Source organism: Brachyhypopomus gauderio, chromosome 6, assembly GCF_052324685.1.
Source record: "Brachyhypopomus gauderio isolate BG-103 chromosome 6, BGAUD_0.2, whole genome shotgun sequence".
Classification (NCBI taxonomy): Eukaryota; Metazoa; Chordata; class Actinopteri; order Gymnotiformes; family Hypopomidae; genus Brachyhypopomus; species Brachyhypopomus gauderio.
This window is the reverse complement of record NC_135216.1, coordinates 3,478,286-3,494,275: the sequence shown is the minus strand read 5'-3', so window position 1 is coordinate 3,494,275 and position 15,990 is coordinate 3,478,286. Positions and strand designations below refer to the sequence as shown.

Here is a 15,990-nt window from a genome sequence, read left to right as displayed (position 1 = left end):
AAGAAACAGGAGATGCAGAAATACAAATGCATTTATTTAGAGAAAATGTAGAGAAAGCAAATCGCGTATTTAGAGTCAGTCAAATTTAGTTACCAGTAGTGCTGGGCGGTATGACCAAAATTCTATATCATGGTATTTTTCAAAATTATATCGGTTTCACGTTATTTGACGGTTTTTCCCCCCATACATGATGTGTTAACTGCATTAATTACGAAAAGAATTACTGCAGTAGAGTGGTTAAGAGTACCCTATCCCACTGTTAGAAAAATGTCTCCTTCTAAGTATAATGTAATACAGATTTGCCTGGCCCCACATGATCAATTTTCAAATGGTAGCGCTAAAGTAGTGAATGAATCACATAGCATGACAGTTGCAGTAAAAATGCAAAACCTTTTTATTTTTTATCTCTTTTAATGTGATAAGTGAATAATTTCGACCATATGTGTGTTTGTATAAATATTTAACTTAATTAAGCTGAAGGTGGACCTTGAAAGTGCCGTACAAGTGCTTGAATTCCACCTTATAAAGGTGTATGAACCCTGCAAACATAACGGCGCAAAACACAGCGCTGAAAAGTGGAACGTGACCTCGACACGCCACAGCGGAGCCCTCAAGATTGCGATTGCTACCCGCATTTTCCGGACTATAAGCAGCTACTTATTCCCTCATGCTTTGAACCATGCGGCTTATGTTGAGGTGCGGCTTTTCTGTAGATGTTTCTTCACCTTTCGGGGTGGAGCAGAAAATTAATTGGGTGGTAGGACAATTGTAAATCAAAGAAGAAAGTGCTCATTTTAATTTAGCACATGCAAGCAGCAGGCACGACGGAGAATTTTTTGAACGAACGTGCTGTGCCAAATTCCGACTCCCCTCGTTTGCACACGCATTAAGACGCTACAGATGATATTGGGGAGTTACACTGATTATAAGTTAGTTCATTGAGCACTCTAGTTTTGTCCTAACTATTTAGACATAATACTGCTGTAATACTGCGGTCATGTGGTCAGAGGTGAACTTCGGTATAGCCAGTGTTATTTATTTAAAATAATTAACACCCTTGAGCCAGTGTCTTTGGACATAAATAATGCCATTTGCTGTGATAGATAATCAAAATCTAGCTCTTATTTATACATACGTAAATCGACAATATCATCTGTAGCGTCTTCATGCGGAAAAACGAGGGTAGTCGGAATTCGGCACAACAGGGCCTGCAAACCGAATCAGATATAGGCCTATGCGGCTTTTACCCCAGTGCGGCTTATACAACATTTTAACATATTTTTTTTTACTTTGTATGTGCGGCTTATATTGAGGTGAGCTCTAAAGTCGAGAAAATACGGTCTATTCTTTGGCAAAAGTTCCTTTGGGGCATCTTTTACTTTAATGTTTGGTAGAATTTGTGGTTCAGAACGTCCCTCGTTTTCAGCAAGCTAGATTTGCGCTCTGTTGCATCAGTGCTTAGCAGCACAGCAATAAAAAGCATCCCTTGAGAAACTATTAACGACCGTGCTGCGTTCCGGACATGTGAAGGTTATTTAAACCGGTGTGGCCGGTATATGAAAAATTCTTATGATGACAAACACAGGTTTTCGGTGTGAACCGGTATACCGCCCAGCACTAGTTACAGGTATATAGCGCGTTTTACAACACATGTTGTCACAAAGCAGCTTTATAATTATATTGGTCCAGACTCCTAATGAGCAAGCCAGAGGCGACAGTGGCAAGGAAAAACTCCCTATGATGGCAGGGATTAGGAAGAAACCTTAGGAGGACCAAGACTCAAAAGGGAACCCATCCTCCATTGGGCGGCCCACTAGCAGAAGTCCATATTTATAGTTCAAATATAGTTCTATAGTTATAGTTCTATAACTATAGAATTTTATATATTCCAGGCCAAGTAGTCACAGTTTCTTCAGTGCAGATGGTGAGTCTCAGGTAGGAGTTTGCATCAGCGCGTACTCTTGTGGCAATGGCACATCCAGCCATGGCATCGGCACATCCACTGGACAGCCAAACCATCTCTTAGGTGCTTGTATGGAATTGTCTTTGGTAGAAGCATGAAACATCAATTTAGACAACCATCGATTTAAACAGACATACGTAACTCACGTGCCAGTGATAAGCATGTGGCTCTGGCAGACTTATCTACAGCAGCATAACTAAAGGGAGGGGCCTGGAGGTGACCACAGTCATGAGGTCTCACTGAGCCATTGATTTACATTGATCACAACTAGTGATCACATGACCTGGCTGGATGACAGCATTAACATCTCAGATTACCAGAAGTCTCAATGACTGGGGCCCCCCGAGCTCCACACCTTCACATGTAGAATATTTACTGAAGGCTTGAGTAAATAGAGTCTTAATTAGTCTAGATTTAAATATTGGAACTGTCATAATGTTGGATTGGAGCTGGAAGGCTATTCCACAACTGAGGGTCTTTAAAGGAGAAAGTTCTGCCTCTCGCTGTAGTCTTACAAATTTTTGGAACTAAGAGAAATCCTGCATTTTGGGAGCGCAGAAGGCGAGATGGGTTATAGTATGGAATGAGTTCACTCTGATATTGTGGAGCAAGACCATTTAACAGCTTATAGGTCAACAGAAGAATAAAAAAATCGCTTTGATATTTAACCGGAAGCCAGTGTAACGCTGAAAGAGTGGGACTAATGTGATCTAATTTTCTAGCCCTTGTTAGGCTAGATACAGTTTTAAATAGGAGTCCTGGGTTGTTTTTAGGTTTTTCTATTAAACCTGATAAATATGAGGATTTTGCTGTATGGAGGGCATGCTTATATTCAATAAGGCTGCTTTTCCATGATAATCTATATATTTCTAACTTCGAATTTCACCATTTACGCTCCAGGATCCGTGCGGCTTGTTTGAGACTACGCATGTGCTCATTGTACCAAGGCGCTATTCTTCTCTCACTGAATCGCTTATATGGTAATGATGCAACCTTGGCTAAAGCTGTAAAAATATTTATAGTGTGTACAATCCATCAATCTAAAATGTTTTCAAGACCCGCCTGTGGGTGTGGTAGATGTGATCGTAGTTGTGTCAATGCAGCTTTTAACAACAACAACTCAAACATGAAGCAAGAAGGGACAAACAGTTCAGTGTTAACAGCATGCTCACAGTTCCCTTTGACAGGTTAGGATATCACTGTCTAAGAATGTTGTTGTATTGGTTCTGGTTCTGATTACAGGTTACATGTAAATGTAACATCTAATCTAATGTGGATTGTGGTATACTGTCAAAGCAGAATACATCACACCTCTAATTTCCATGCAGGATGGTAGTTGTGGCAATGCACTAATAATGGTAATTTACATAGATCCACTTTTTGAGGTCTAAAATTTGTCATTAATACTAAGTGGGGATAGAGAAGGTGCAAAAAAACGCTGCTTAAAGTGTTTTATTCATTTTTTTGTGAATCAAATTCTGCTTCAGAAAATATTATATAATAAATTTAATTTCTGATTTATTAACGATCATGAAGAATGATAGGACAGTGCTAGGAAAAACATCTTAATTTCACTGATCAAACTCATTTACAAACCGAGATTCTAAAGATCACATTGATTGATGTAATTTATCTGATTCTCAGTGTTCCCAGAACTGGGATTGTTTAAATCTACATATAATCTTTCATTTTAGTTAGAGCGCCATAGAAATTATTTAAGTAGAAGCACACAACTTTTGATTTTGATTAAAGCTGTGTGGGAGGGAGGAGGAACCTCAGACACAGCGTTCCATATATAGCTTTCAGCGGTGCGTGTGCGTGTGCGTGTGTGTGTGTGTGTGTGTGTGTGTGTGCGCGTGTGTGCGTGTGTGCGTGTACGTGTACGTGTGTGTGTGTAAGACTGTACAGATTCTGGAGTCAAAAGCAAGGGCACGCATGCACACAAGCGCACGCATACACACACACGTGCGCACACATCCATAGAAACAAATTGTCTTCATTATAGACTGACATTTTGGAAATTCCCCTAATCTGAATTAAGGGTGACTTTGGAACAGGCACAAATGCACACTGCAAAAAGTCTGTGTTTGTGTGCATTTTGTGTGTGTATGAGCCTTCTGTAGGTGTATTTTTCCATGTGTGCGGCCCTAAGCCTGTGTTTGTTTTACATATACATTGTGGGGGAGTAGTGGTGATAGGTGCAGAGTTCCAGACTAACGTCGGCAGTCCCACGTCTGGTTACAGTTCATTTCGAGTAGTGTCCTTTGCAAAATGGCTAAGTCAAAATTCACGATGTGCTAACAGCATCGGCGCAGATGGAAATTCTGAAGTGAGGGGGACCAAGCTGTACAATATATACGTTTATGCTTGTAGATGCTAGATTTCGGATGGGGTCAATATAAATCTGGAGGGGACATGTCCCCCCCCGTCCCCAGTGCCATCTGCGCCCCTGGCTAACAGTAATAAACTATTTGGCACCAATTGACTTATTCAGTTCTATCTTAGTCAACTTGTCTATAATTTGGCTTGCCGAAAATGTTTCGTTTCCACTCAAGTCTAAAGTAGGTGTGTTTCCTTACCCTGTTAGTTAAGGGCAGTAACAAATCTGATCTTAGTTTAGTTTCCAGAAAGGTTTCTAAGCTTGAGAACAGAGTTTGTGGCATCTGACTTTCTATAAACAGTCATCTTTTTTGTTACTGGAAATGCTTATCTAAACAAACACAGCAAAACAAAGAACACCCGCCCCCCAACACACACACACATTGTGTATAACCATTGTACTGCTGACATGATTCATGTACTTTAAGTTTGTCTCTTGAGTTACATGGTGTGTGAAAGCTGCAATGCATTGCCAGAATGTGTATACACACACACACACACACACACACACACACACACACACACACACACATACTGGTTTTTATGTTGGATGGGGACCAACTTTCTGGTCATCACTTGTGGGGACCACCCTTTCTAAAGGTTGTAGAGGTTTGAAAAAAATCAAGTACACCAACTAGTGGTTGTTAAGCGTATACACGGCTTGAAACTTCAGATTTGACGATGTAATGGTTGGACCGTGTCATATGGGGACTTGTGAAAAAACAATTTGACGTGGCTCATGGGGACCTAATTTACATATTTTTTGCATAATTTACACACTTCCTATTTGATTAGTGGGGACCTTGCAACAATAGGATCATTACTAATGACATATTTATACCAAAAATTAGATACTGTAGTAGTACATCATTAATAACTCAGTTTTTTTAAATTTAGCTTAAGCCCTATCCGGACGGGATTAGTTTCTCAGGGGGTCCTGGGGTAATTTTCTCTTTTACGGGGGGTCCTCTGTGATTTTAATCCCGTCCGGAACGAGCATGTCCGTGTTTTTCTCAGACGTCCTCAGAGAAAATTACAGGCGGAATTACCTACTGTTTTTCGCTGTACTCCGTGGTCGTCTGGTAATTTTAGTCCCGTCCGGATCCACATGTCTGAGTTTATACATGCAGACATCACCTCGCGTTTAATAAAACAGCTATATGTCCACTGCCACGCACCGTAGTTACACGTTGGGCGCGCGTTTTCACGGAGATCCACGTAAAGACAGCGGCGAGCGAAAATGGATTTACTGGATTTTTTAATGGATTTATTTTATTTTATTTAACGGATTTATTTAGCTATTTACATTCATTAGCGATTTTTTATAATGTGTTTTCTGTATTGGTTTAACAAAATAGCTTAACTTAAACGGAGATCTTAAATGCTGAACTGAACAGTAGTAAAGTTAAAAGTTAAAAAGGAATCATCAGAGTTGGCAGTGTGACATTATTAAACATGCTATCACGTGACAAGGCGATGTCATGTGACCGAGAAAGCCAAAAACTCGCGGGTCCTCCTGTTTTTTCAATTGCTGTCCGGATGCAAGAGTTTTATCACTGAGTACAAGGGTGAAATATTTTTCACAGACGTCCCCCTGAAAAACTAATCCCGTCCGGATAGGGCTTTTAGATTAGGTTTTTAGTTAATGTGCAAATGCACACCTCTAATCAGTCAGCCACCTAGCAGTTAAACACTACTATAATAAAACTACTAATTTAACACCATGACATTACACTTACAATTTAAATTGCAGTTTTAGTTCAACTTCATAAATAAATTCAACAAATCAAATAAAAAAAGAAACTCACATCAAGTTTAACTAAAAAAAGTTTTACTCAAAAAAAAAGTCACATGTTTCCTTTTTTTTGTTATTGGCAAAACTGAAACTGTTCAAATGAAAATAACCTTTATGAAAAATGCTAATCTTTTGATGGGACATGTCAAAATAAAATAAAAACTTCATACCATTTCACACTTCACACTACTTAAATTGTAATTTTCTTTTGTAGACTATAATATGATTATACACATAAAATTAACAATTCTGCCTGTTCCGGTTCTTTAGAGCTTCTGGTTCTGCTCTCAAACATTTCTCACAGTCACTCTTTGCTGGTACAATACAAGATTTGATTAACCGATTCATGTGGCTTTCCACTGCCTTCCACTGCCTGTTGCTGCCAGGGTGTTTTCTTCTAGACAGCTTTGCCCTAAAGTGGTCAGAAAAACAGATTTGAAACTGAAATGATTAGGAAGAGTGTGCTGGAATTTCCATCTTATATTAGTATATTCATAATTTGCTACTAAACAATATAATAATAACAATTTGCTGTTAAACATTTTTTTTAAACCTCATAAGCACCTCATTTGTGTTTTTGCCACTTTTTTGCCACAGTTTTGTAACAAAACACTCAAACCTGGGACTGATGGAAACATCTAAAAAAGAGAAATGTCATGGCAAAAAACACATTTTGTCAGGCCTGTGAAGAAACAACACTTGGACACAGGAAAGTGAAAAAGAGAAAATAAGAAATACTTTATTGCAACCACACAGGGTACCAACAAAGGAGTTGCCTCAAGAACAACTGGCTTGCTCCTCTTTGTAGTCCCTTTTATCCTCATCCAAAAAGTGAAAGTGACCAATCATATCACTTTGTTTTTAGTCTACACCTTTTCTGAGAGTTTCCATTATATAACCTATTGGGTTTACCATTGTCCTTAAATGTGATGCCACCTTTTTTGGAAAACATAGGACCTCCCATAAGCCTTATTGGCTTCTTAGGGTCCATCCTTTAAGCTTCATTGGTTATGGGTATCCCCCCTTCACACACTGGGATATGTATATGTATGATATATATTACGCCCATCTCCATATACAGTAGCATATGGGCTTTTCCTAGAAAAAACCCAAGATTTATGACCATTACATCATACACTGCTAAGAAAATGTCTGGTTTAAGAGCTCACATGGTTATTGTGATTTAATGGTTGGTTTAATGAGCAGAGCAATTGAGAGATTTGCAACTTGTTGAGGAAAAAAGTATGAATGGGATACTGGCATCTGCCTTTCATTTCTCTCAGGAGGAGGCAGTGTCTCTACTGCAAATGATTCTATACAAATATTTTTTACAAAGACATTTCATATGTACTGTAATGCTGAATACACAATTGGTGCATCACTGGAATTAATCAGTGCATTAACTTGTAACATTTGTAAAAATAGAATGAGGAAAAAGTTTACTGTACATAAGATCTATATATTACTGAACTGTTGAATTTATGTATATTTGTCACGTTATGGTCCTCGACCCCTCCCTTTTGGGCGTGTGTTTATGTTGTCTGCGTCTACTCGTCTGCATCTGTGGATCTCCGTGGGTGTGGTTACGTCTTGTGATCATCCGTCTCACCTGTGGCTCATCTCGTCATCACGTGGGGTGTATGTGGTTTGTCTATTTATTGTGCGTTCGCGCAGTGTCCTGTGCTCATTGTTGTTTGAGTCTACGTGTCGCTAGATGTGTGTGGTATACGTGCGCTGTCTGCACTTTTTGTGAATAAACGTAACGTTCGTGCAAAAGGAAATAGGACTCCGTGCCTCGTCCTTGCCTGTGCACCCAACGTCACAGAACAACGAGCCGAAGATGCCAGCCTATGCCACCAGGGCCAAGAAGGGGAAGAGGCCCAGCAGGCACCACCACGCCTCTTCCCCTGCCCAGCATCGCAAGGCCACGGTGACTCCCGAGATGATGCAGCAGGACCCTGTATGTGCGCTCATGCTGCATCAGGCTCAGGAGACCTCCACCGTGGAGATGGCGGACTATTATCGCGAAGCCGCAGAACGGATGTGGAGGGAGCGACACCCCTCTCCTTCCCGAGACCTCTCGCCACTGAGGTTGGGTGTCGCCGAGCTCTGCTCTACCACTAAGACCCCGGAGAGTGAGCTCGAGGACGAGGAATCGGAAGGCGAGGAGGAGGAAGAAGGCGAGGACTATCCCCCCTTCGTGTGCTCCGCCCCCACCGTAGATTACGGTGAGGAGGAAGAAGAGGAGGAGGACCATCCTCTTTCCGTGTGCTCAGGTGGCTCAGAGTGCATGGACAGTGAGCTATACATGGAGGAGGAAGAGAGTCCGCCCCCCTCGGAGCACTCCGCCGGGACCGTGAAGGGGAGGAACAGTCCTGAGGTGGGCGTTTCCCCTGAATACTTTGAGGCAAGCGCTATGGACTACTCCCGGGGTGAGAGCCCGGTAGAGCCCATGAGCTGGTGCCTTGGCAGTGAGGGGGAGATGGAGATCGAGGACAACGTCCCCACTGCCAGGTCCGGAGGGCGGTCACCAGGAGAAGGGGAGATGCCCTGGAGTGGTTCACGAGAGAGAGAGAGAGAGAGAGAGAGAGAGAGAGAGAGAGAGAGAGAGAGAGAGAGAGAGGGTCGGCTGAACTACCATGCGGCATGCCCCCCAAGGGCTCCCAAAGAAGCCAGTAGCGTGCTCACAGAGAGGGCTGCAGGAGTATCCGCCAGCCACACCGCACCCAGTGGAGGGTTTGCAGCGAGGGTGGGGAGAAGACCGCCCACCGCAGCGCCTGCAGCTCCTGGGTTCTCCCCACTGGCAGCTCTCCTCCAGGTGCGAAGCCTGGCTCTGTTTACATGTCTGTCCTTGTGTTCGTGTTTATCCCCGTGTGTTTACCGAATCCCCTTTTCCCTCTCGTGCCTCTGTGTGTGAATGTTCCTGTTTGTGTGTTCGTGAATGTCCCAGTGTGTCTGTCTAACGTGTTTTCCCTGGTCTTCCCAGGGAGGGTGTTCTAGGCTGTTCGTGGCGGACTCTACACCGAGGGTGGTCATCTCCCAGACGCAGGACTGAGCGCTTCAGATCCGCCCATCGACGTGGGTTCGAGGCATTTAGTCCTGTTGGCACCCCGGGACGGGTAGTGCCCTTGGTGGGGGAGTCTGTCACGTTACGGTCCCCGACCCCTCCCTTTTGGGCGTGTGTTTATGTTGTCTGCGTCTACTCGTCTGCGTCTGTGGATCTCCGTGGGTGCGGTTACGTCTAGTGTTCATCTGTCTCACCTGTGGCTCGTCTCGTCATCACGTGAGGTGTATGTGGTTTGTCTATTTAATGTGCGTTCGCGCAGTGTCCTGTGCTCGTCGTTGTTTGAGTCTACGTGTCGCTAGATGTGTGTGTGTTATTTTGTTATTGACATTGTACCTTCCAGTCAATAAATATGTATGCCCCTAATGATATGCACATTCTATGTACACACAATGTAATGACAAGAAATGATCCCACAAACTGTCTCCCATACAGACATTAGGTAGCTATTTATCTAACAAACTACATAGTGCTGAAACTCTTTTACACGCTGGGACTTCACTGAAAGCAAGAAAGTTAAAATAGTACAAAAGATGTAGTACTTCAAAAGTACATGTAAATCCATACATACCATCAACAGCAGAAGAAGAGATGACTATGGTGTAATTTATGTTGACTGACTTGTTCTTCTGTTCCATTGACATTAGATGTAATGATGCTGTGACTGTCAAAGGTCATATTGTCTGAAGTTGTGGTGTCACAGACAGGAAATCTCATTGAGGCAGAAACATCTAGCACAGGGGTAATCAACTATATTGTTCCGTGGGCCAAATTTGGCAGATAGCTCTGACCAGCGGTCCGGGGGACGGGATGGGGGGTGGCGAACGTAAGTTGTTGTGTGGGGGGTTTGGCGAACGTAACACTCGTGACGGAGTGTTTTTTTCAATAGAGCTGAAATAAATGCTCCGGTTTAAAATTAATTCTCCCGTCAAAATTAAGAAATATTTTTAACAATTTATTCTGGGTCCGGATGGGATGGCATTTGGGTCCGTATCCAGTTAATCAGGAATGAGATTGGGTCCGGACAGGACTGCGTTCGGGTCCGGATCCGGACCGCGGTCCGCCTGTTGGTGACCTCTGATCTAGCATATTAACAGACTGATGTTTTGTCCTTGGTCTGAGTACAGTGCTGGTTTCACTGTCATTTTCAGAAGTGGTATCTGCAATATAATCTTCTGCACTCTCTGATGAAGTGTCAAATGATTCACCAGTCTTCCGAGATCCACATCTTCCATCTAAAAAAGGAATATGTAATATGCTTATAATAAAGTAAATTGCAGAGATGTAAAAACTGATCAGTATATTGAACAAGTCTGAAAGCACAACATTTCACATTATTATGTTCATTCTTATTCATTATTCATCATTCATTATTGTTACTACATTATTATGAACTGAATAGTTTTAGATTTTACATTGTAGTCAGACCTGACAAGTACTGTTCTCTTGTCATTTAGAGACCATACGTCATTTAGAGGCTCTTGTCATTTAAAGAACATAATCCAATGAATAATTGACAAAAAATAATTTAACTAAGTTTGTTTCCCACGTAATCGCAACGTACCATGATACTTTTCTTTCTTCTTAATCTTGGAATAAAAATCTCATTGTCATTTTGAAACTCTGTTGCAATCTATAAATAAAAGCAATAGAAACATGGTATTGAATGTTTCACATGAAATTAAACAAAAACAGCTGAACAGACTTTTGAAAAAAGACTTAAACACTTCATGTTCATGATAAAACACAATATTACAGTTCCTTGTGTGAGCCAGTTAAGTCTAAATTTTTTTTCGTACAATTCTTCAGAATGTTACTCTGATGCATATGGTGCACAGCATGTAAGTAGACTGAAAAATATTCCTCTACCTCTTCAAAATGTAATTTTTCCCAGCACACAGATTCTACTCAGTTAATGAAAGGGGATTTTATGAAATCTTAAAGAAAAAAAGATTGCCTGCCCAACCAAATACTACCTGTGCTCACACATCTTGAATACATGAGGTTTGGTGGGAACAATTCACACACAGTATTATAGTTCCTAGTGGGGACCCGTTTTGTCCAATGTTTCTACACACTTCAGTGTAGAAAGTGTGCTGTGGGGACATCGTGAGTGTCCAGAAAAGAGTGATAATTAACCAAGAAAAAAATCCCTGTGAAAAAACATTCTGCCCTAAATATATGCAAATACACCAATCACTTGTTCAGATGAGAACAAAATTCTAATTCATAATATATTTCAGCCTGCCCAACCAAATTCTGCCTGCATTCACACATCTTGAATACATCAGGCTTTGTGGGGACATTTCACACAAAGTATTACAGTTCCTTGTGGGGACTTGTTTTGCCCAATTTTTCAACACAGTTTCCACAGAGATTTACACTTTCTACTGCAGTGTAGAACGTGTGTTGTGGGGACGCCGTCAGTGTCTAGAAAAGAGTGATAATTAACCAAGAAAGAAATCACTGTGAAGGTTAAATTCTGCCCTAAACATCCCTCTACTGCCACACTTGAAGATGCATTACATTCAAATGTTTGGTGTAATGATTTATACTAAATTACCACCACAAAAGTCTTCCTTCATCCTTTTAAAGAACCTGAAACACAAAAATATGACAAAGAAAGACTGCAGAGTTAAACTTGAAGTGGCAAACACAATTTTACCTGTTCATAAGTGTTATTGGGTGAGTGCAATCATCGTTCTGGTTCTTTGGAAGGAGGGAAGGATGCAAATTATTCATCATGAACCGTGATGCTGGTCATCTGAAAAACACATTGCACATGTACAACACTTTAGAATAGAAACTAAACTATAAAATTGATATAAATGCTGCATAACATCTAAATAGATTGATCACTTGTTCAAATGAGAAAAAATCCTAATTCATAGTAAATTTCAGCCTGTCCAACCAAATTCTGCCTGCATTCACACATCTTGAATACATCAGGCTTTGTGGGGACATTTCACACAAGGTATTACAGTTCCTTGTGGGGACTCGTTTTGCCCAATTTTTCAACACAGTTTCCACAGAGATTTACACTTTCTACTGCAGTGTAGAACGTGTGTTGTGGGGACGCCGTCAGTGTCTAGAAAAGAGTGATAATTAACCAAGAAAGAAATCCCTGTGAACGTTAAATTCTGCCCTAAACATCCCTCTACTGCCACACTTGAAGATGCATTACATTCAAATGTTTGGTGTAATGATTTATACTAAATTACCACCACAAAAGTCTTCCTTCATCCTTTTAAAGAACCTGAAACACAAAAATATGACAAAGAAAGACTGCAGAGTTAAACTTGAAGTGGCAAACACAATTTTACCTGTTCATAAGTGTTGATTGGGTGAGCGCAATCATCGTTTTGGTTCTTTGGAAGGAGGGAAGGATGCAAATTATTCATCATCAACCGTGATGCTGGTCATCTGAAAAACAGATTGCATATGTACAACACTTTAGAATATGAAACTAAACTATAAATTTGATATAAATGCTGCATAACACGTAAATAGATTGATCACTTGTTCAAATGAGAAAAAATCCTAATTCATAGTAAATTTCAGCCTGTCCAACCAAATTCTGCCTGCATTCACACATCTTGAATACATCAGGCTTTGTGGGGACATTTCACACAAGGTATTACAGTTCCTTGTGGGGACTCGTTTTGCCCAATTTTTCAACACAGTTTCCACAGAGATTTACACTTTCTACTGCAGTGTAGAACGTGTGTTGTGGGGACGCCGTCAGTGTCTAGAAAAGAGTGATAATTAACCAAGAAAGAAATCCCTGTGAACGTTAAATTCTGCCCTAAACATCCCTCTACTGCCACACTTGAAGATGCATTACATTCAAATGTTTGGTGTAATGATTTATACTAAATTACCACCACAAAAGTCTTCCTTCATCCTTTTAAAGAACCTGAAACACAAAAATATGACAAAGAAAGACTGCAGAGTTAAACTTGAAGTGGCAAACACAATTTTACCTGTTCATAAGTGTTGATTGGGTGAGCGCAATCATCGTTTTGGTTCTTTGGAAGGAGGGAAGGATGCAAATTATTCATCATCAACCGTGATGCTGGTCATCTGAAAAACAGATTGCATATGTACAACACTTTAGAATATGAAACTAAACTATAAATTTGATATAAATGCTGCATAACACGTAAATAGATTGATCACTTGTTCAAATGAGAAAAAATCCTAATTCATAGTAAATTTCAGCCTGTCCAACCAAATTCTGCCTGCATTCACACATCTTGAATACATCAGGCTTTGTGGGGACATTTCACACAAGGTATTACAGTTCCTTGTGGGGACTCGTTTTGCCCAATTTTTCAACACAGTTTCCACAGAGATTTACACTTTCTACTGCAGTGTAGAACGTGTGTTGTGGGGACGCCGTCAGTGTCTAGAAAAGAGTGATAATTAACCAAGAAAGAAATCCCTGTGAAGGTTAAATTCTGCCCTAAACATCCCTCTACTGCCACACTTGAAGATGCATTACATTCAAATGTTTGGTGTAATGATTTATACTAAATTACCACCACAAAAGTCTTCCTTCATCCTTTTAAAGAACCTGAAACACAAAAATATGACAAAGAAAGACTGCAGAGTTAAACTTGAAGTGGCAAACACAATTTTACCTGTTCATAAGTGTTATTGGGTGAGTGCAATCATCGTTCTGGTTCTTTGGAAGGAGGGAAGGATGCAAATTATTCATCATGAACCGTGATGCTGGTCATCTGAAAAACACATTGCACATGTACAACACTTTAGAATAGAAACTAAACTATAAAATTGATATAAATGCTGCATAACATCTAAATAGATTGATCACTTGTTCAAATGAGAAAAAATCCTAATTCATAGTAAATTTCAGCCTGTCCAACCAAATTCTGCCTGCATTCACACATCTTGAATACATCAGGCTTTGTGGGGACATTTCACACAAGGTATTACAGTTCCTTGTGGGGACTCGTTTTGCCCAATTTTTCAACACAGTTTCCACAGAGATTTACACGTTCTACTGCAGTGTAGAACGTGTGTTGTGGGGACGCCGTCAGTGTCCAGAAAAGAGTGATAATTAACCAAGAAAGAAATCACTGTGAAGGTTAAATTTTGCCCTAAACATCCCTCTACTGCCACACTTGAAGATGCATTACATTCAAATGTTTGGTGTAATGATTTATACTAAATTGCCACCACAAAAGTCTTCCTTCATCCTTTTAAAGAACCTGAAACACAAAAATATGACAAAGAAAGACTGCAGAGTTAAACTTGAAGTGGCAAACACAATTTTACCTGTTCATAAGTGTTGATTGGGTGAGCGCAATCATCGTTCTGGTTCTTTGGAAGGAGGGAAGGATGCAAATTATTCATCAACCGTCATGCTGGTCATCTGAAAAACACATTGCATATGTACAACACTTTAGAATAGGAAACTAAACTATACATTTGATATAAATGCTGCATAACATGTAAATAGATTGATCACTTGTTCAAATGAGAAAAAAATCCTAATTCATAGGTATATATTTCAGCCTATCCAACCAAATTCTGCCTGCATTTTAGAATATTATGTAAGCAAATGGTATTAAGTATTGAATCCAAATGGTCAAATTGATATTAATGGTACATAAAATGACCACTTGTTTAGACAAAAAATTTTAACAGCTTCTATTGACACTCAATGAAGGTGTGCTTCCTGAATAAAGATATTCAGGAAGATATATGGATGTAGTCCATTCAACTACAATCCTGTTATTTTCTACAACACTGAGCTATTTCGTATACTGTGTACTGTGCAACATACTTGGGTTGTCCATGGATGGTCTTCACCTCCATAGTCATCACTCCACAGGTGATTTCTTTTCCTTCTTTGTTATCATTAAGAGCAAACAAACAAAGGTGCGGGTTTCAATTAACATCGTCTTTTTCATCCTATAGTTTGGATATCTGTGCCATCAAAATGACCCGTCTTTTTCAGAGGAATCAATACATAAAGAAAAAAAGAGAAATACCAATATGAAAATATTTTCACAAAATCAAAGTTTAAATGTTCATCAATTATTGATTGTGTTAGTTGTTAACTACCTTTTATTTCATTGATGTGCTTCACCTCTAATTTGCATGAATTTTCATTTCGTTGATGTGCTTCACCATAATTTTGTCAGTCTTTGAACTAAAGCGATGAAATGGCATGCTCAAGGGGGCCATTTAAAACTGTAGAGAGAAATTTCAGCAAAACTTGGTTTGTATTGGATTCAGATACAATTTGGGACTTTGAACTTATTAGCTATATGATTATACAATCAAAAGCAAAGGAACTGGATATTTATGACTTCTCATTCTCTTAGACTAGTATCGCCACTGAAAATCCTTTGAATAGACGAGACTCAAATATAAATCAAATTAGTCAACTTAATATTGTGAGCTATTTAAAAAAATGTTGTAGCCTATAACTTCATATGGGTTGCTCACTTCACATGATGTAAACACACACCTTTTCTTTTTACTCTGCACTATGTCCATGGCATAGTCTATACACTATACAGTATGGTATTGTCCAGTGCTTGTCTTAACATGCCCATTGTTAACAGGGTTACTAACTACCAAACATAAAGGTGGTGTTTGCCACTGAAAGAGGTAGAGCACATAGCAAAGTCATGGTCCTGTGATAGGGAACTGATCTTGTGACCAGAGGGTCCTGGGTTCAATTCCCAGGCCTGAGGCCATGACTGAGGTGCCCTTGAGCAAGGCACCTAACCCCAACTGCTCCCTGGGCGCAGG

At 40.2% G+C, this 15,990-nt stretch overlaps 1 protein-coding gene and 2 long non-coding RNA genes across 4 annotated transcripts in view; 1 reads left to right on the top strand and 2 right to left on the bottom strand.

The window, feature by feature from the left end:
• LOC143516507 (growth factor receptor-bound protein 10-like) overlaps window positions 1-15,990 on the top strand; it is a 58,136-nt gene that overhangs the window by 17,377 nt on the left and 24,769 nt on the right. The gene's annotated exons all lie outside the window — the stretch shown is intronic.
• On the bottom strand, window positions 10,027-12,824 carry LOC143516509 (uncharacterized). Its single transcript, XR_013131721.1, has 3 exons — window positions 12,525-12,824; window positions 10,766-10,834; window positions 10,027-10,436 (listed from the first exon to the last, which is right to left on the bottom strand). It is a non-coding gene; the product is annotated as an uncharacterized LOC143516509 (long non-coding RNA).
• LOC143516510 (uncharacterized) lies at window positions 14,503-15,596 on the bottom strand. The gene is made up of 3 exons (XR_013131722.1): window positions 15,295-15,596; window positions 15,014-15,178; window positions 14,503-14,599 (listed from the first exon to the last, which is right to left on the bottom strand). It is a non-coding gene; the product is annotated as an uncharacterized LOC143516510 (long non-coding RNA).